This window comes from Lemur catta, chromosome 16 (genome assembly GCF_020740605.2).
Source record: "Lemur catta isolate mLemCat1 chromosome 16, mLemCat1.pri, whole genome shotgun sequence".
Taxonomy (NCBI): Eukaryota; Metazoa; Chordata; class Mammalia; order Primates; family Lemuridae; genus Lemur; species Lemur catta.
In genome coordinates, this window is record NC_059143.1 from 9,551,948 (window position 1) to 9,574,151 (window position 22,204).

Below are 22,204 nucleotides of genomic sequence, written 5' to 3' on the forward strand. Positions count from 1 at the left end.
GTGAATTCTCAAAAGGCTTATATTTTCATGGCCACTTTTTCTCTTGTTTTGCTAAACAGATGTAAAATTCAGCTCCTTCCCCAGCTTACAAACACCCACACCCACACACAATTATATAAAGCCCAGGATCATTAGGAAAGGTCACATATTCAGTATATTTCCTACAAAAGGGCATCCCACTGTACCTATTCCTGTCCTGGAATGTCCTTTGTCCACCCTCTCCTAGCAAGAGATTTCTCACTGACCCTTTCCCTAAATATTCCCCAGCCCCCCTTCTCATCACAACCCCTATACTTCCTGGATTGCCCTTTGGATTCTTCCCCCGACTTCCTCTAGCAGGTATGCAGAGCAGTTCCGCCCTCTCCAGGTTCTGCTCCAGACAAGCTGATAGTAACACCGCTGGGTCGCAGGGAGCCACTCCCTTAGAGAGACCATGTGGTTATACACATCATTTGCCCTTTGCACAGTATACATTTGAGGTTTTTAAATCATTTTCTTTAACATTCTACATCTTTTTCACTTTTTGTCAAGCATCATTGAATCCTTTTGCAGCTTATAAGGCTTCACAATAAACTTATTTACTCCCCAAATGGAAATTTTAAAGAATGACACATCCTCTCTCACAAGTTGACTGATCGGTCCATTGTCTGCGGTGAGACTGATAGTGATTTTCTCTCCTTTCTGGTCATGTTTGTGTTGCTATGAAGCTTTCTGAAGTCTTGATGAACAGACTCGGAGTCTCATGTGACTTTGAGAAGCTTAGAACAGGTCCTCCCATATCTGAGGGGAAAGGAACTACAGTTAATCAATGCCTGGCTCTGTCCACGTGTTTACATCAATACAGCATTAAAGTCACTATGTAGTTTTGAGAAATGTTCCAGAACTGTATATTGAATAACTATCTCAGCATATACTAGCGGCATCATTTTTGTATCAAGTAGCTTTGTAAAAAGTATAATGCCCCCATTTAATGGTTATTTTCCTTTCATGATAGAATTCATCCTTTTCACAAACTTTCACATATTGGAACCAAATTTTAATGTCAAACACTTTTATGGACCACTGTTAATTGGAGAAAAATCTGAATGACCAAACCTATTATGACTTTGGCAATATTTTCAAATTAGTGTATATTTTATTAATCACAGGGGTACTTGTATTATCTCCCCAGTCTCTGTGGATTAGATCGTTAGGCCTCTGCAGAGGTGACATCTGAGCTGACATATGAAGAAGCTGTCACGGGAAGATCAGAGGAGCAGGAAGTGCAAAAGGCTGGAGCTGAGAAGGGGCCTGGGCCATTCAGAGGAGAGGAGGAGGGCGGTGAGGCTGTGGGGGAATGAGTGGGGATCAGCTTCCATGAGGCTGACAGGGACTAGACACTGCAGGGCTTTGAAGCTGTGGTACACTGGGGCTGCTGTGACAGAGCACTATAGACTGGGTGACTTTTAAATAACAAAAATGTATTTCTCATAGTGGCTGGAGGCACTAACCCTGTTCATGAGGGCTCCACTCTCACGACCTAATCACCCCCCAAAGACCCCACCTCCTAATGCCTTTACATTAGGGATTTGTTTCAATATGTGAATTTTGGAAGAAAACAAAAAATCAGTTCATAACAGAAGTTAAGGTAAGAAGACTGAGCTTTATTGTAAGTGTCATACAAAATCATGGAGGGATTTAAGCAGAGGAGAGGCATTGATCTGATTTAAGTTTTTACAAGATCACTCTGGCTGCTGTGAGGAGGAATTGTGGGGGCAGGGGAGATCACAGGTCTAACAGGAGGCTACTGCCTTAGTCCAGGTGAGAAGTAGTGGGGCTTGGCCTAGAGTAGGAGAGAGGAGAGTGGAATGGGGGTGCATGCCCTCCATGCATGTGGCACACTGCACGGGTACCAAACGTGCACTCTAAGGATGCCAGACAGATGGCAAGAACCAGTGTCCATTCGATGTATCTGTGTGGATGGATACAGAGGCCCCTTTCAGTGACACCAGGTCCCTGTCAAAATCCAGTGCTGTGAAATACTGCAGCAGGCGTGACAGGAGACACATTCCCTCCCTTCCATCTTTCGGTGAACTTTCAGAAGTATCACATGAACTATTTTCATCTGCAGAATATGGAAGATAATTCTTTTGCATCAGTGCCTGATGAGGCTTAATTAGTTAATGCTTACAGGGTGGTTAAAAATGAAAAATGAAAAATGTTTAAATGTCAGCTATGACTCTGTCTAATTGTGTTGTAAGCACTTAGCTCCGATGCTCGCTGAGAATTCCTCTTCCAACCGACAGCTATTCCCGTGGGGTGGCAGGAAGACAGGAAGGCTTTTTTCTGACTGCAATCAACAGTCCAGCTATCACTTCACACCATTTTCCAGGGAGAACATTGGAATCAAGTCCCGTAGCGGGATCCTTCATTATCTTCTAGAAAACCACATCCGAAGGTCATTTTTTATGAGAAGTTAGAGATGGCTACAGAAATGCCACAGTGTTCAGTATCATTAGAGAACAACCCTTTCCAGATAATTGTCTGCCTTTAAGCATCAAATCATTTTTATTTTAACTACAGTTGGTGGATATATCTCTTAAATGCAAGCACATTTCCCTACATTTCAGGAGGTTTATCAGGTATGACTTAATCTTTTCCCTGCATCTCAGGGTCGTGATTCAAACACTGAATAATGTGCCATGAGGTAAATGAGTGACACCTCCCAGAGCTGTCACACCCCTGAGCAGCCACTACTACCAGTCGGCCTGTGTGGCCTTTTGGTGGCTTTGCTTTCCTCTCACAGTTTAGCTGTTCATTGTCACATATTGTGACTGTCATTATTTTTGCTCCAATAACTCCCCATTTGTTATTTTTCATCTGCGGCGGGCTGGAGAGCCAGTTCATAAAGTTGTGAGGGTGCTGTGTGAAACTGAGGGGTCTGGTGTGAAGGGGGGGCAGCTGTGTTTTGAGTAAAGTGCTTTCACTTTTATGATCTCTATTAAGACCCCGTGGAAGACGTTAGAACACTGGCCTTACTTTAAACATGAAAATGAAAAGTAGGGAGGGGTTTACCTTGGCTATCTACTCTCACTATATTAGTTTCCTCTTGCTGCTGTGACAAATTTTCACAAACCTATGGGTTTAGAACAATATAAATTTATTATCCTACAGATCTGGATCTCAGAAGTCTGAAACAGGCCTCACTGGGCGAGGTCAGGGTGCTGTCGGTAGGGCTGGCTCCTTCTGGAGGCTCTAGGGTAAAACCAGTTGCATTTTCTAGCTTCTAGAAGCTGCCGCTCTCTGTGGCTTGTGACTTCCTTTCATCTTTAAAACCATCAACGTAGTATCTTCAAGCCTCTGTCTGACTCTGCCGCTGTGCTTTTGCCATCCCCTCTCCTTCTCTGACTTTTTAAAGGACCATCCAGACAATGCGGGAGAATCTCCCCATCTCGAGATCCTGAACCACATCTGCCTCGCAAGGTGCCACAGTCACAGGTTCCAGGGTGGGGCGGGGATGAGTGTAGTAGTCAGGGTTCCCCAGAGGGACGGAACCAATAGGACTCATATGAAAAAGGGAGTTTATTAGGGAGAATCGGCTCCCATAATTGCAGAGGTGGAGTCCCACCATAGCCATCGGCAAGGTGGGGAGTGAGAAAAGCTGGTAGGTGGCTCAGTCTGAGTCCAAAAGCCTCGAAACCAGAAAAGCTGACAGTGCAGCCCCCAAGAGGTCACCCGTGCAAATCCCAGAGTCCAAAGGTCAAAGAACCTGTAGCCTGATGTGCAAGGGCAGGAAGAGAAAAAGTGCCCCACTTGGAAAAGGAAAGAGACAGAGAGAGTGACAGACGGAGAGAGGAAACTCAGCAAGCTGAATATCCCCCTTCTTCTGCCTGCTTGTTCTGGCCGCTCTGGCAGCTGGTTGGGTGGTGGCCGCCCACATAGGTGGCAGATCTTCCTCTCCCAGGCCACCAACTGACTCACATGTCGATCTCCTCTGGAAACACTCACAGACACACCCAGCAACAGTGCTTCACTAGGCAGACCTCAATCCAGTGACCCTGACCCCTAACATTAACCACCATAGTTAGGACGTAGACATGTGTGTGCATGTGAGGGGGATTATCCTGCCTACCACACTCTTTGCCAGGGCTGAGGCTCTTTAGTCTCATGTTGGACACATGTGATCATTCCCTCTGATTTAAGTCAGGGTACAGGGCTGCGCCTACACTGCCTGCCAGGGTGTGGGGACTCAGAGGGCTCTTTTTTCTCTATTGTTCCTTTAGAGGTTCATCTGGGGAAGCTCCCCTATATCCAAGTGCCCACAGTGCTGTTGGAAGTGGATTCTGGAAGCAAACCCTGACTGCGTTGCAGAGACTGCTGTGTGCTAGTCTCTGGCCTGAGCCACATGTGGTCAGCTGGCTGGAGGTACCTGTCCCCTACGTGTGAAATATACCTGACTCCTTGTTACATCTGTATGAAGTACAGAGATAGAATTGGAATGTCTGTGTTAATAATCTATGTTAATTGCATAATAGAATTCTTCTAAAAGTTGGGTGATTGAATAAAAAAAAATATTTCAGATTGACTCTGAAAAGGGAGGAAAACATAAAGCCACACAAATCTAGAACTACACTTTTATTCATTCACATATTTATGTGGAGCACACTGTGTACTGGGGAAATAGAGATAACAGGAGAGATGAGGTCTCTGTCCTTACTGGGTTTATATTCTCCTTTGGAGGAGCAGGATCAAAAAGCAAAACAAAAAAATTAAAAATGTGATTGGAGATTGTCATTAGGATCATGAAATACATAAGAGTGCTGAAGTTTCCTACTAGTTGAACTTCAGGGAAGGCCTCTCTGAGTCAGGACAGTTACCTTGAGCTCTGAAAGATCAAGAGGCAACCATGTGAAGAGTCAGGCAGACTGTTCTAGACAGTTCTAGACTTTTCTAGGGAACAAATGCAAAGATCCTGAGGCAGAAAAGAGACGAGTATGTTGAATGAATAATAAAAAGGTCAGTTTGGCTGGAGCATAGTGGGCAACAGGGAAAGGGGAAGGAAAACAGAATCCAGACCAAATAGGGCCTGATAGTTTCTGTTTTATTTGAAGATAAATAGGAAACCATTAACTTTGCAGGCAGTTAATGATATAAAGGAATGATATAAAGAGACTGACATTTTTCTGAGATCATTCTGGCTCCTGTGTGGAGATGAGCTTGGACAGGAACAGGGTAGAAGAAGGAAGACCACTTAGGTGACCAGCACAGTCCCCCAGGCAAGATGGCTGATGGTGCCCAGAGGAGGATCTGAGGGGGACATGGCCAACATTGTAATCTGAAGGCAGAATTGATAGGAAATGCCATGGATTGTATGTGTGGTGGGACAACTGAAGAGTTCAGAATGATTTTTTACATTTTAGATTTATTAACTTGGTAGATGGTGGTATTATTTATCAAAATAAGAAGATCCAGGGAAAAACAGATTTGTAGGAGACAGTTAAGAATTCTCTTTTGGATATTTATTATTGAGAAGCCTGTTAGCCACATAGGTTGAAATGTCAAGTAGGTCATTGGATATACAGCCCTCGGCACAGGAGGAAATGAAATGCAAACTTGAATTTGCTTTAACACCATCTCCTGTGTTAGAGTTCCGCCCTCCCAGGCATCACCCTGTGCCCACAGGAGCTTCTAACATGCTTAACCCACTGCTTGGGATGTCCCAAGTCGGCTGGTTGGTGGAGGCATCCTTGAGTCGTATGAATCTGTTTGGCTTTTAGTCCTCAGAACCTTCAGTGTGACGTCACCGGAATTACAGAATATCCAAAACTGTCTCTGGGTACTCGTATGTACTTAGGGCATAACTGGAACAAAGTTTCTAGCACACAGAAGGCACACAAGGGCTTGTTGAATGGCTGGTTTCCTTGAATTAATTAAATTTTATTTGAATGAGAATGAGATTAGCAAGTACGGGTCTAAATTTTTCTGCCTGAGGGTAGAGAAAAGTGACTTACGGATCTTCAGGGTAGGCCAGTGCTCTGAGATCTTAACGTTCTATGAATCACTGGGGATCTCGTTACAATGCAGATTCTGACTCAGTCAGTCCTGAGCAGGGCTTGAGATTCTGCACGTCTGACAGGCTCCCAGGCGCTGCCAACGCTGTTGGCTTTCAAAGCACACTGTGAGTAGCAAGGGAACACACTTAGCCCACCCCCTCCCCATCCTTCCATTTAACCAGCAACCTTTTAAGAAATGGGCAACATTCAGCAGGCATGGCTTCCCCAGCCAAGGATGACTGCTGTCTCCTGTGGACTTCTACAGCAATTATTTTTGACACCATCACTTGATACTCAACATTTATTGCTTTATATTGTTATCATCCCATGCCTATATTTCTTATTTTTCCAAACAAAACTAAAAGCATTTAGAAACCAAGGACAAAGCTCTGTAATTTTTTTGTATACCTAGCTTCAAAACTCCATCCCCATACCTTGCACAAGGTAACTTTCCATGAAATATTTATTGACTATTGATGAATTCCCCTAGTAAGGACTGTGAACCCAAGAGCATTAGTTAGAATCATGCAGAAAAGGCAATGTGGCTTTTGCCATGAAGCTTAAAATTTAAATCAGATTTATAGTCATCTCTACATGCAATAAAGAGACAGAATGTGTATATCTGTGTTAATAATCTGGGTTAATTGTGTAACAGGATTCTTCTAAAAGTTGGGTAATTGAATAAAGAAGTATTTCAGAGCACCTGGACCTCTAATTCCTTCTCAATTACAAACGGATTACATAAAGCTGTACATCCATATTACATATTAAACAATAATCATGAATATCCAAAATAATAAAGTAACCATGAGTAGATGCTTGATGTGAATTATCTGGAACATTTGCATGATTGTTCTTTAATTAATTGCTTCATAATATAAAAGCTTCTCTGCCTTTCAGTATGCATGGCAACATAATATTATATTTCTTTCCCCAGAACTCACTCACAGCTGAACAATTTGAAAAGAATGTTCAGTTGTGGAGGAAAACAACTTCTGTGTGGCTGCCACTTGGAATCTAGTCCTGAATTACAAATTGCAATTAAGATGAAGACCATTGTCTGAGTGACCGGCATCTCTCCAGGGGTCCTCACTTCCCTTCTGTGCTCACTGGGAAGAGAGTTCCTGGCACAGAACTCTGTGTCTCGGCCCAGCATCTGAGAGAGGCTGCTCCTAACAGTGGCCCAGTCCCAGCAGGAGGGAAGTAACCACAGCTGACTTTGCTCTTCGCTTTTCAGAAGTGTCAGTTACCCAGTCATTCTTAATAAACACTTAAGCATCTCCTCTGGGTTAAGTGCTGTGCTAGGCTCTAGGTAGAGACATAGGGACAGGATCTCCCTCTCTAGGAGCTCACAGCCCACTCAGATGGAGCTCTGAGAAGGCTCGAGCCTCATCTGGCTTGATCACATTGGGTCCCTAAATCCAAGAGGGTACTTGGCTTACAATATGTCTTCAAAAATATTTCTCAAACCAATGAGTAGATGGGTGGATGGGTTTAGTGGGGAGCTCAAATACATAAATGATTAGCTGATGGTTAATAGAGTACTTTATACAAAATAATACCAAAGCTACAAGTTATGCAGCCCTCACTGGGCCATGTGCCATATAGTATTCTACAGACTCTGCACATTGTCTATTCTAATCCCTGCAACCACTTCAGAGTAGTTGTGACTTTGACACCACGGCACATGAGAGGGGATGGTGTAAAGAGAGTGTGAGCACTGTGCCCAAGCTCTGGTGTTGGTGAGAAAGTGAGACCTCAGATTTAGGTCTGCCAGTGCTAGAACTCTTAACCACCACATTCTACTCCTTTCTTTCTGGACTTTATTATTAATAACAGCCAGAGCTTTCAAACTGTGAGTCCAGATTTAAAAAGGAAAAGCTATGGGTAGTTTTCTGCCTTGGGACATACTAAATGTGACAGCAAAAGCAATCTTCATGTTGTTGTTAGATCATTCTGCTTTCCATGGGGTTTTCCTCCAATCTAAGTCCAAGGAGGACACAGGGAAGAAGCCCCAAGTTGACCCACCCATTGGTTAGAAGAGTCAAGGTAAGAGCTTTCCTTGGAGAGAATGCCAATTTTTGTGAGTAAACAGAAATCAGGTGGTACTCCTTCCTCAAGACAAACTATAATAGAAAACCTCACCTTAAGCAATTCTTAATATTGAGAACCTGATATTGACAGCAGAATTGGAGAATCGGGCAAAGAAAAGTCAAGATTTTTTAAAAAGTAACATTTTTTAATGCACTAATTTCCAAATAATGTCACATACATTTCTATAAGACAAAGGAAGCAACCATATGCATCGTGAATATTTGAAATGAATCACAGACTTATAAATACTAAAGATTTATACTCAGATTCCCTCCCCAACACTTACTTGGTGGGTGATTGCAGGGCTAGGTGCAGGTGCTTTGGGGAAGGTACCTGGAAAGCAGAAGTTGGGGACATTGAACAGTCGGAGAACCCTTAGAGTCCCAAGCACATGAGGTGGCAACTGCTTAGGAAAAGAGGTAGGACAAATTTTACTTCCCTTAAAATTGTGCTGAGGGATAACCACCATATTTTTCTGAATCCTCTTTCTAGACAGTTCTAAACAGATGCTGGGGAATTGCCACATTTTGTTAGACTCTGTAGATTCCCTACCTGGAGTGGAATGATAAATGTTGAGGAGCGTTGTCTCTCTTGACATTGTGTGACAGGCCAGGACTGGCTGTGCTGGAGGAATTTTATTAAATAAGCAGAAGGTGGATTTAATAAAAGTAGTTCATTAAATGATTTAAGTAGTTCTCAAAGTCATCCCCAGATCAACAGCATCAGCTAGACGAGGAGTCTGCAAATATTTCTGTAACAGGGCCAGAGAGTAAATGTTTTAGGCTTTGTGGGCCAAGAGGCAAAATTGTGGACATCATCTGGATACTTATATAAGAAGGGAGAAAACGAAATTCCATCAAGTTTTTATTGATGAGATTCAAACTATAATTTTGGGCACAATGTTTTTGTGACAAAGGCCTAATGATGAGAAGAATATAAATCTTTTTGGGGGGGGACAGAAATTTACCTAATAGGGGTTCAAAATTAGTGTCTCCTATCATGGAACTATTTGCAAACGTTCATCTGTAAAAACCATTATTAGCTTGCAGGCCTTACAGAAACAGGTGAAAACATGGATTTGGCCCTAGGGCTAGACCTGGGAATTTGTTAGAAATGCAAATTATACGGCCCACTCCAAACCTAGTAAATCAGAAAATCTAGGGGTGGGGACAATACCCTGTATCTTAACAAGCCCTCCAGGGAATCCTAATGCATATTAACATCAGAAAACCACTGGTTTAAAATAAATGTTGCAGGGCCTGCCCACCCTGTTATTACCATGGTAACAGCCATTTCTCAATCATGGTCTTCAGCCCTACCCTCCCGCTGCCATTATTTTAATGAGTTTGGGTGTATATTTATATTTTTACAATAACCTTTTGGATCTTAGGCAACTCATTTAAGAAGCATGGCGTGCCCATGTCCACTTTGAGATTTCTAAACAGAAAAGCAGGAACTCCCCTGGGAAGTGGCTCAAAGCCTGGGAGGAGAAAGCGCTTCTAACCACTGCTGGAAGGATAAACTCTCAGACACGTTGTTTTCAGTAGGGAGCCCTAGAGATTGGTAATGGAAGTTACAGCTTTCACCTTTACAATTGCTACCTCTGAGCTACCTCTGGCCAGTGAAAAATAAATGGAACTACAACAGAGCTGCTGTTTCTTGATTGAATTGGCAGTCTTGGTGCTATAACCATTTCACACAATTCAATATTCTTATAGCAAACTCAGAAGGAAGAACTATCGAGACTGTCCCCTGGGTAAATTCTCACTCTGATTCATCTCTTTCTCTCTAAAGCTCTGCCTCAATTTTTCCATGTGTACAATGGAAATAATCAATAAAAACCCCCTTGAGAATAAACTTTAGATCCATGAAGGTCTCTGCAGTTCAGGAATGCTCAGAATTATTAGATATTATTGTCCTAACAGACTGACAAAATAATGTTTACGCTGACAAAAGAGCACAGGGAACCTATTATTCATGCAGCATCTCTCCTGTGGCTAAAGAGGTCGCTTCCTTATCCATTGGACATATTTTAGGCATACGGATATTTTTTGCTAAAAATTCAAATAGCTCTTTAGCTAGACCCATTGGACATGAAGCCTCTGCAAACATTTTAAATAGGTTCCCCACCTGTCTGACCCCACCTCCTCTCACTATCTGAAATTCAGATTCCTTGCATCACTTGGGGGTTAGACAACAAAAGGAGAAGGGGGAGGGCATGTCTGCAGAGGGGACTTGACAAGTCTTCTGGGAGCAGCGTCAAGATGATTCCTTTTAATATCAGTTAATTGACTGAATTAGCTGGGTGACACCTAGGATGTCCTAAAGAGCCAGACCCAAGTGGGTGAGAGGTGAGATTTTCACTTTTCCTCTTTTTGAATTTTGGGGTAGAACCAGGAAGGCTGCAGATGTGAAAGGAGAGACCTGTATTCTCCTACTTTTAAAATATTGCCAAAGACAAGCAAGAAACTCAATGCATTTTCTCTCCCAGGGGGCTTAGAGTTCTGGTCCTTCTCAGGAATCTCATTTCCGAGCCAGCGCCTCAGTACAGTAGATGCAAAGGTAAGACACAAACACCCAGGTACCAATGTTTAAGTGAGGATTGACGGAAGGCGCTTTGAACAAGAGATAGAAACTGAGGAGGTGGAGGAGGGTTTAGGAAATGTACCCTGAGGCCAATATTCAGCTCTGCAGCTACTTGAAAAATCAAGCTATCAAGAGTACAACTTCTTTTAACTAGCACTGAAAGAGAAAGAAACAACAAGAAGAAAAAAAATAATGAGTTGAAGAAAAACCAAGCCATGAAAAGAAGTCCATAGATTAGAAGAGGACTATAAAATACTTCAAAAAAGATATGCTCTGTATGTGGGTGGATCCGTAGTTGTCTCGAAAACCTTTATATTAATAGACAACACTGTTGACTGTTACTTTCTCATTCCCACCTCATGCTGTGCTTGGTCCTCAGATTGTTTGTATTAGTGGTATATATATACATTTTATCTTCCATTCATTCTTCATTACGAAACCAAGAATTTTAAAAGGGAAAGTAGCTTAGTCTATTCCCAGAAATAATCCAGGTGACTTTTAGATGTTATAATAACTTGTTCAGCCTAATTCTATCAGGTGCTAACTGTCTCTGAGAATCTCCTAGCCCCTGGTACGCATTGAACATTGACTATGACGATAAATAATACTTTGTCCTAATTTGCTTCCTACCTTGCTTCCAAGTAGTGGTAAGTAGCGACCCGATAAAAAGACTTGTTTTGGAAGTAAGTTCTAGCCAAAGGAGAAGAAAGCTTTGCTGTTTCTCCAGCTTCAGAATCCTGAAATGACTTTGGCTAAACTATAAAGCTTCATTTGCCAGGGCCCCTGTCCCACAGACTTTTTTCCTGTTTGCTTCTAAATATTTTATAGTTTTATGTTTCACTTTTAAATCTGATCCACGTTGGGTTACTTCTTGTTTAAGGTGTGAGGCTTTGGTCCAGGTTTGTTTGTTATCAATATGGGCTCATGGGTTTTTATTTTATTCAATTACCGTTATTATTCATTTTGAGTATACACTTCAATACAGATATTCTCCTTTTAAGGTTTTTCCCAAAGGAAATAATTAGTGTCCTATCACTACTTTTTTTCCCCCAAAGGTGCCTTGCCTACTCATACTTCCCTATTCTTACATATAAACTTTAGAATATTCTGTTTTGCTTCATTGAGATATAATTTACAGAGCATGAAATTCATCCATTTTAAGTGTGTAGTTCAATGGATTTTAGTGTATTTACAGAGTTGTGTAACCATCACCACAATCTCATTTTAGAATATTTTTATCACCCGAAAAAGAAACCTTGTAGGAAAAAAAAAACAAACAACATCTTGTGCTCACTTGCAGTTATTCTCAATCCCACCCCCAGCCCTAGGTAACCATTAATCTTTCTGTCTCTCTAGATTTGCCTTTTCTAGACTTTTAATACAAATGGAGTGATGAATTCAAATATGTGGTCTTTTGTGCCTGGTTTCTTTCACGGAGCACAATGTTTTTGAGATCATGCATGTTGCAGTACACATCAGTGCTTCCTTCCTGTTCATTGATGAGTGTGTTCCATGGTGAGGCTCTGCCCCATCTTGATTAGCCATTCACTAGTTGACAGGCATTTGAGTTGTTCTACTTTTTAAGCTATTATGAACAATGCTGCTATGAACAGTCACATACATGTTTTATGTGGAAATAAACAGGTTTCCATGTCTCTTGAGCAGATCCCTAGAATAATGTTGATAAGTTATAAAAAAAAACCCAGATTTTGATTACAATGCATTAAGCAAAAGGAATAGTTGACATCTTTACAATATTGTCTTTCCATCCAGAAAAACAGCATATTCTTGAATGTATTCAAGTGTTAGTACCTCCTTCCAATCCTTCTTACTTCTATAGGCTCCTTGATTAACGGGAGACTAATATTTCTAAATCACTTTTGTATACTGCCTTTTTGTCCACCAATCCATTCACTTTTCTGTACATGGAAGGTGTGTGGCAGATACTGGCTAGTCGCTTTCTTTGGTGTTAAGGATGTAGCAGTGAACAAGATGGTGTAGCTGCTCTGGTAGAACTTGCTTTCTAGTTGAATAAAGGAATAATTTGCTTGAAACATTAAAATAGGTGAAGAGTGGTTAAGCAGTGACAGTAGTGACTGAGAATGAGAAATGGAGGAATTAGTGCTCTAGATAGAGGACGGAGTCGTCTTTCCAATCTGGAAGGTCTCTGGGATGCAAATCACCCCCATTTTTGAGTCTAGCATGCACCTGAGGTTCTGTGCAACTCTTCAGACCCACAGTACTGGGAAGAGAGGCTAGACAAACAGTGGATCTGTGCGGGCTTTGCTAATTGTAGGACAGGAGGGAGATCGGGGGCCACATTCTTGGAAATAAACTGTAATAAAGCCAAGGAGACTCCCATTTACAACCTCATCAGTTTGTGAGACCCTGTTATCCCTGACAATTCCTCAGGTGTGTTATTTACATTCTGTAGGCTACTAGCTCATAGGATTGATAGCAAAACTCTAAAAATTTTGTTGCTGCATTTACTTGGAGGATATGAGAAAGGTGATAGTCAGGAAGAAACATCTGACTCTGAGAATAGGTTTGGGGAGACAAAAATTTCAAAGGGGAGAGTGCACCTTGGTGTCTACCAAGAGGAGAAAGCAAGCAGTGTCCTGAGGGCTTCTGGGAGAAGAAAAGGAAAGTCCAGAGCAGCTGTGTAGATGAGGAAGGGCCTTTGGCATGGGAGGAAGATCTTTTTTTTGGCGACAGATTCTCGCTCTGTCGCTCCAGGTAGAGTGCAGTGGCATCATCATAGCTCACTGCAACCTCAAACTCCTAGACTCAAGTGATCCTCCTGCCTCAGCCTCCCAAGTAGCTGGGACTCTGGGACTATAAGCATGCTCTACCGGGCCCAGCTAATATTTTTTTTTCCTATTTTTAGTAGAGACAGGGTCTCACTGTTGCTCAGGCCGATCTTGAACTCCTGAGCTCAAGGGATCCTCCCACCTCAGCCTCCCAGAGTGCTGGAATTATAGGCCTGAGCCACTGCGCCTGGCCAAGAAAACTCTTTTGAAAGCCTGAGAATCCAACCATGAGTGGGGGTGCAGGAAGGACTGCCTTGAAAGCCTCCTAGAGAGTTTTGCGCAAGGCTAGTCCCTCACCATCGACTTCATACAGAGGTATTGTGATGAAAAAGTTAAGCTATAGAATGAACAATATGGATAAAATGCCTACGATAGAAATGCAGTAGAGGTGTTTGAATTAGACGTGAGCATATCACCTGGTTTATGTAATAGAAAAATATTTTATGCAATGTTTCTTCAAAAATAGACTCAAAGTAGGTTAAAAGCCCTTTCTGTGTCTTAAAACAACACAGGCCCCAAGGTACTTGTCCCTCCGTGGATAAGGAGATCTTGAATACAAATAACTAGAAGAGGAATTCTCCTGGTGATTCTGAGCTTCTTGGAGTTCACTAATGATCAGGACAAAAGAGTAAACAGTACCCTAACAAATGGTGAGACAAAACAAAGGAGTGTCATAGCCACCCATAAGGGTAGAGGAAGGATAGCAAAGGGTTGGCTTAGATGAAGAAAATGCACTAAAAATAATGACATCCATCTAGGAAAAAATGTCAACTAATACCTCTGGGATATTGTCCAGAGAAACAAGGTAGTTAATGAGTTAAATAAACCTGAAAAGCCACGGTGCTGAAAGAGGCCAGAAGGGACAGGGAATAAGAAAGCAGGCAGGTGTTGTTGGCAATGCAACTGCAAACGTCAATATGTTAAGTGGCAAAAACAAAAGTAATGGCCAACAACAGAGATTCTTAGTTATCTAACCATCATGATAGCTAAGATCGTGTTTTAAAAATTATATTCTTGAGGAATACTGGTGCTCCATAACTAGGTCAAGATGTCCCAGGGCTCAAATAGAATGACTGTGTTCTTTTCCAATTTTTAGGAAAAATAATGTTATCAGACAAAGGTTCATAGTTTTAAGGTTTTATTCCATAGACATTCCTTATATATTTGATGTTTACTATATTGCTACATAAGAAACTAATGTCAGATGGTTTGCAATTCAATCCAAAATCATACATGAATTCATTTTCAGTTTGGTATCTCATAATGTTCCAAGAAACACTCTAAGATTTTCAAATGTCCCACCTCCAGAAGAAATGTGAGAATCACTAATCCAAGCAGGGCAAGGTCCCATGCAGTACAAACTCAAACCTATTAGCTTCTCTGTGCTTTGGCACATTGCAATTTTACTATGTTTTGTACAAACCAATGTTTCTGGTTACACAAGAGCAGCAGAAAAAGCGGCCGAATGAACATTACAAAATGATGTTCCCCTATTTTATACAGTTTTCTCAATATGAGGGCTCAAAGAACAGGAGGGAATCTTAAAAGCCATCTAGTACTTTCTTTTAACCACATCACTCAAGACCAACCATTCAACATGATACATCATATAAACAGTGCATTACTATGTCTCGGGTCCAACATGTTGTGCAATATGCCCTTGAGATTTTTATGGCTGCGAAAGCAAAGAGAGAATGAAATGATCTAGTTTGACTTTCTACCTCCCTTAAATAAATAGGACTTTTTCAAGTCTCCACTCACCTGTGAGGTAAAGAGATTACCCAGAGAAAAGTTTCAAAAACCATTGTTTTGACATGGTTTAGAATCTGTCTTGCTCAGATTTGATATCTCCTCAGGTCAGTAGAGACGGGAACAGAAAAATCAGAGCACCAGCTCCAGTGATGTGGTCCTAGTGGCTCGTAACTCCCTCAGGGTTGAAGCCTGGCTCCTTGGCTTCTCAACCCCAGCCAGGCCAGCATTCCAATCCTGTGTCTGCAGCTGACCTGCTGCCTGAGCAATTCCTTTGCTGCTTACAAAACGACAGTGGCAGAAATTCTCGGAGTTCTCACATTTCTAGTATAAGCCATTATACGGATCTACATTCTGGTGAATAAGCTCTTAAAATGACTGCTGCAGATTGGGTTGTGGATTCTTGTTCTTGATCATATATATGTATTCATCTCTGTAAATGGGCAAAGCATCATTTCTTTGACAAAAAAAATAAAAAAGTGGAGCTATAACATTGATTGGTATCAAATTTCCAAAATGTATAATTTTTCTATCATTGCATTAATATTAATGTCATCAAAAGTCAGAAGCTATAAGTGATTTGGAGGAATTTGGTGGAAATTTGTGACACAGCCACTCTGTAAGGTGAATATATTAAGCTTTTACACAATTTGCTATAAATACTTAATTCCCTTTCTCTCTCTAAACCTTTCAAAAGACGAACCCTGATCCTTGAGGGGAATGGCTTCGGAAAATAGTAAAATTCAGAAATATTTTGAAATATTGTCTCTGATTTTTCTCCATATCATTTTCTAATATACCACACCAGTATTTTGCCTCTATAGAAAGCTATGTAATCACTTTGCTTTGCTTGTCAGGAAGTGATGTTGGCATCTTTCTCACTAGAAAAGAAGTATTTGTGATGCTTTTCTGATGTAATGATACTTCAATCTTCTTCAGTATAAAGAAGCCAACACAGATTGTCAGTAAGATTTTACAGAAATTCAAAACTAAATTTAGTGTGAAAAATGTTGTGTGCATTTCTCCTTCAGAAAATACACACACAATATATGTCACTTTGAGCCCATTTTAATCATGAAACATATCTTTTATGGTTCTGATAAGATCAGAAGAGTTTCATTGGGTAAAACATGTCATCGATGCTGATTTATTGACTTTACATATTAGGCATATACATGCTTTGTGATGGTAATTTGGGGGAAGCAGTTTTCTCTTTTGCTATGACTCTGTATTTATACCCCAAAGAATATAAATGTATTACAGATGTTGCCATGGGGTCATCTGAAAGGTATGTGAGATAAATAATTGGGTGACACTACTTTGAATGTGAAATTGAATTCCTCATTGTGGCCCTTTGGCCCCTTAGACGTTAAGATTTGATAGTTACATGTTCAAACATGGGAGAGGCTGCCCCATGATTCCTAAGTAGTGGGACTCACATGAAGGTCCCAAGGGTATGGTGTGAGATTTAAGGAAACCTAAGCCTATCACAAAACACAACTGCTCTTGGAGTATGAGTCTCCGAAGACAAGGAGGTGAGAGAGTGGAGACCAGGGAGCCACTTGACTCCTTCCGAACTACACAGCATTTAGGGGAAGCTTCGTGTGTCTCTGGGATCTGACCCAAACTTCATGGGTAGTTTTTGCCCTCCATTGCATCTCCAGGACCCAGTGACGTGCCCAACAGGTAATGAGCACTCTATAAATATTCACCATCATCATCACAACCACCACTAACATCTGAATAATGCCTGACTGGCCTCAATGCCTATATCTCTAGTAATGTCTACAGTGGCAGCTCCATGATTTCTACGTGAGTACAATGATTTAGTTGGAGGGGGAACATGTACATAGCAAGTATTCAGTTTTTCCTTCCATCTTCTCATTTGGGGGGACTTTGTAGGGACAGTGGAGATGACGAGGAACAATGCACTCCTTCCCTATAACTACATGATGCTGCCACTGATGAGCTCATTTCTTCTTCACAACTACCTTGAAAGAGAGAAGTTATAAATCACCCTTTGTAGACAACACCATTATATGCAGAGACTTAAGTAACTTGCTCAATATCTCAAGGTCAGAAGGGGCCAAGTTACTTGAGTACAAAATCCAAGAGTAGAATAAATTTGATCTCCTAGAAAGCTGGATTCAGGTTTCAAATCCAACAAGCCTGTTTCCTAGACAGCTGCATAAACCTGCAAAAGCTACCAGGTTTTAACTTTCCTCTTCTATTTGAATTAAAATAACATGATTCTGCCCTATGTAAGAAACATGTGTCTGGCCACAGACGTCACAGATGTCCAGGTTCACTATTTGAAACACATATGTAAAAGCAAAACATTCTCTCTCTCTCTCTCTCTCTCTCTCTGTCTCACACACACACACACACACACACACACACACACACACACTCACGCCAAGGACAGCAAAGTTGGAGATCATGTAAGTTCTGTTATCTTACCCCAAAATTGAGAGGATTGGACTAGAGCAGTGGTTCTCAAAGTTTAATACGCACACAAATCACCTGAGCACCTTGTGAAAATGCAGATTCTAAATCAGCAGATTTGGGATGAAACCCAAGATTCTACACTTCAAATAAGCTCCCAGGTGATGCTGATACAGTTGGTCCTTGGACCATACTTTGAAGAGCAGGGGGCTAGAGTACCTTCAGGCCCCTTCCCACCCTATGCTTCTTACCATCTCTGTCAGCTTGGCCACCTGCTACCTGGGCCGTCATGTCTTCCCTGCCACCTAGTGTGTGTCAGGATGCCTATCAGAGACGTTATGTCCAGGTCATCACTGCTCACATGCCCAATCCTATCACTTCCCTTCACTTACCCAAATCTACATTGGGTCACGTGGGGCGTCCAGACCCATGAAGTATTTCCTGACTAGTTTTCTCCCTCCAATCATCTTTATCTTTTTTTTTTTCCTAAGGTGCTCTGATGAATCTAACTAGACCATACACTAATAAGACTGCTTCCTCTAATTATTTTCTTTTCCCAGGAATACTTTCAAATGACCAGCTCCTCTTCAGCTTTCAGTTCTCAGTGGAATGTCATTCCTTGGTGAGGCCTCCCTGGAATATCCAATAAATTGTCCTCCCTTGTTATCCCCTCTGATCAGTCACAATACCCTTTTTTAATTTCTTCACAAGACTCATCAAGATTTGAAATTTTCTCAATTGTTTGTTTACTTGTTTAATATCTGCCCACCCCCAGAGAGGGGGACCATGTTGGCACTGTTCACCTCCACGCCATCCCTAGCACCTAGAATGACAACTGTGATACAGTAAATATCTGTTGAGTGACTAATGCAGGAATCACAGTGCAGGATACACAAGAGATGTTTAAGAAAATGGTTATTGGATGAATCAGAGATCTGTCACCCAAGTAGTAATCTCAGCATCTTATGTTTCTTTACTTTTGAAAACTAGCTCTTTGTGTATTTCCTCTTTCCTGCTGTGTACACACAGCCACTCACATCACAACTAATTTTGAAAGGAGATCAGACACGTGAGTTACTATTAGCTCTTGGTAGGACACGTCATCTGTCCACAGTGCTTGTAGATTATACACAATAATAAAAGTGACATTGGTGTGGACATTTAGGATATGCTTTGGGAACACAGGGCAAATTTAGCTGTGGGTCTCTTCTTGGCTGTTCTGTTGATGGAGCCTTCCCTGCAAAGCCCTTACCAAGCTCAGCTTTGATCTGCTTTCAGACCTGCCAACACACTCTAGTTTCTCATCTCAGACCTCAATTATTTTGTGAGGCACAGAATTCAGTTTTGATGGTGTAGATGGAAAATGGTAGAAAATTCAGGCTATTGGGGAAAATTGAATGCACAAAAATGAACCCACTTATTAGAGACAACAAGCCCTGGTAGGTCTCCAATTGAGACTGTGGTTATTTGTAATATTATAAATGAATTGGACTGAAGACAGAGATGGAGGCTGTCATTACCACATGCCATTGATCTGGAATGGAGGGAGAAGATCTGTCTGATGTGTTCTAAGGAAGGCTCTTTAGATTTTGCATCATTTCTTTTCCTTGTACCCTGTTGTGGAAGTGTTTGGGCTTAAACTTCTTTGATACTTTTCAGAAACACAAGAAACAGGCTTGATCATGACCTTGACACTAACACAAATTTATCTTTGGTTTCAACATTGAAGTTCTCGAAAGTGAGGCTGAGTTCCATCTCTTCAGAGGTTCATTTGTGGAACTCTGGGGATTAGAGGCAGAAGCAAGCACCTGTCCCTCTAGCACTGCAGATTTCCATAGGGACAGGCTAGAAACACAAACCATGTAACATCTAACTATGAGAAACCCCAGGGCCAAGCACTGCCCAGCTTGGAAATGCCATCCTGGGGCTTTGAAGTTCTATTGCTCCATGTAGGCTTTACTCAGTGTTTTCTTTTACTGTTTATTCTGTTCCAAAAGAAATCTAATGAGGCTTTAACCCACTGTTTCATGTTTTCTGTCTTATCAGGCTCTTTTGTCCTTTATATGAGCCATGAAAAAACTGTGAAGCTATCAAGGTACATTGTGGTGGGGAATGTAGATAAAATACACAATGCCCAGTTAACTCTGAATTTCAGATAAACCATAAGTGGCTTTTTTTAGTGAAAGTGTACTCCATGCAATATTTTGATTTGCTAAATCTAGTGACTCTAGTTGCATGCTTAGTTTATTTTCTTTTGTCATGCTTTTTTTTGGTCATTTTGTTTTTATCGGCAGGTGTATGACGAGGGTGAAGAAGAAATAAAGAGAAGGAATGAGAGATGATTTTGTGTCCTGTTTTCAATCTGGGGATGACAGTTCCTTTCCTCTTGTATAGAGATGTCCTTTCTGTGAAATCCTCAAGCTTCCAGTCTGAAGAATGTCTTCTTGGTTGTGTTTTTGCAAATTTCAATTTCTAATTTGGCTATAGAGTGACATTGAGTTTGAAATTTGGGTTCTTGAGCAAACTAAAATTAAAGAGCCCTGGTTAATGGCAAAATGAACAAAGTAGCAATTGAAAAAGTATTTTCACCCTCCCACAGAGAAGGCTTTCTGGAGTGGCATTAGGCCTATGTCATGAGGACAGAGATAATTCAATCACAACAGCTGATCCTGTAACCCTACTTCAGAGATGTCAAGTGCAGATACAGTCCCATGTAGATCCTGGAAAATATGAATGGTACAGGAGAATAAGGGTGTCAGGCTGGGAGATGTTAGGACTAATAAGTTGATAGCTGAGTTTAATGACTGTTTGACATGTGCTAAGCACTAGCTCATACCAACCAAATTCCTTTAATCCTCACAGCAATGCTATGTGGCAGGTATTAGTGTCACTAACCCCATTACAGTTAGGGAAACAGAGGCAGACAATATTAAGTAATTTAGTTACTTAACTAAGTTAAGTGGTTGAGTAGTGGAACAAACTGTTTTCAGAAACCACTACACTAAATTACCTGTCTACCCAGCCTGCATAGGAGAGTACGCAGAGAGCAAGGCATACGCAGAAGAAGGAGTTGCTGAGCTGTTGGTATAAGCAGACTGCAGTCTCCCACTCCCCCGTCCCCCTACAGGCACACTCCTGAAGTCTAAGAGGGGCCTGGGTGGGCCCTGGCAGCCCACTGTCTTCCCCTGAGCACAGGCAGGCAAGCCAGGCTAGGTTGATGGAATGATCAGGGAAGTAAGTGAGTTGTGAATAAATTATGAAACTGAATAAATTATATAAGGATTCTTTTTAAGAAAGAGCAAATGAAAGGTTACAGGTCAGAATTTAATCCAACTAAACTAAGCTAATCTTTCTCCTCTTCTCTTTTTCTCCCAAGGCCTTAATTACTCTCCCTGCTACATGTTCAGAATGCTGTGCTGAGCTCTGAGATCTGGAGGCACTAGTGAATTGTTATGATTAGGTAGCCTTAGCCCTTCAGCCCTCAGCAGGGTGACCATGGTGTCCCACAATCTCAGAAATCATCCAAATTGAAATGGCCAGTGAAATCAGAAGGACAATAATTCCAGAAAGGCCAAGAGTATCGTTGTTCCCTTAAAAACAACTCTACATAACTGGAAACCCCCTAGGAATATGTATTGTTACTGTATTGCAGAGAGGATAAAGGACTCCAGTGGAAACAGATGTGATCTGTTTGATTTCCTCTGATACTATGAGCTGAAAACAGAGAAAATTACTGAATGTGATAACACTCAGGTTAAATGGAATAGTTCAAAGTTCCAAAGAGTTCAGTTTGGAAGGAAGCCTTTGAATAACAGACCATAAATTTTGTTGCAATCATCAATGCAAGAAAAAACTAGCTATGTCCCAAGGCCCTTTGCCTAGAAAAGGATTCTTTTCTCCCAATCCCTCAAATGAGTTTTAAATGTGCAAATGATGGCTATAATTTACACAGAAACTTGAAACTATTAATGGCTTAATCCACCTAAAATCCTAATGAAGTTCTGCAATTATTATTCCTGTTTATACAGCCCAACAAACAGGGGATAGGAGTTGTGACCCATGGCCCCTGGCAGCCAGCTGTGTAATGAAACGAGGCCGCAGGTCCAATCACTGTACGAAATACCAGATTACTGTTGGGATTCAAGACATCTGGAAGTTCAGAGCCAAAGGATTCAGAAAACAACAAACAGACCTACTTATTTCTCCCTTGCAGTGATTTCTCTAAAAGGAAACAATCCAATGTGAGATTTCAAACTTTCCCTTTATTGTGGCTTATTTTCTAATATTCTGAATCTGAGCAGGAACAGACAGGGGGAAGGAGATGGGTTCTGAACACTCTGTTCATAATCCAGATTCACTATTTGCTTGACAAGGGTGACAGAGGCCACCTTTCAAACCGGCAAATGCAGGGCTGCCTTTTAGGAAACATTTCTCCTCCATCCCCTCCCACCTCCCACCACTCTATTCCCACCTCATAGACCGTTGTCC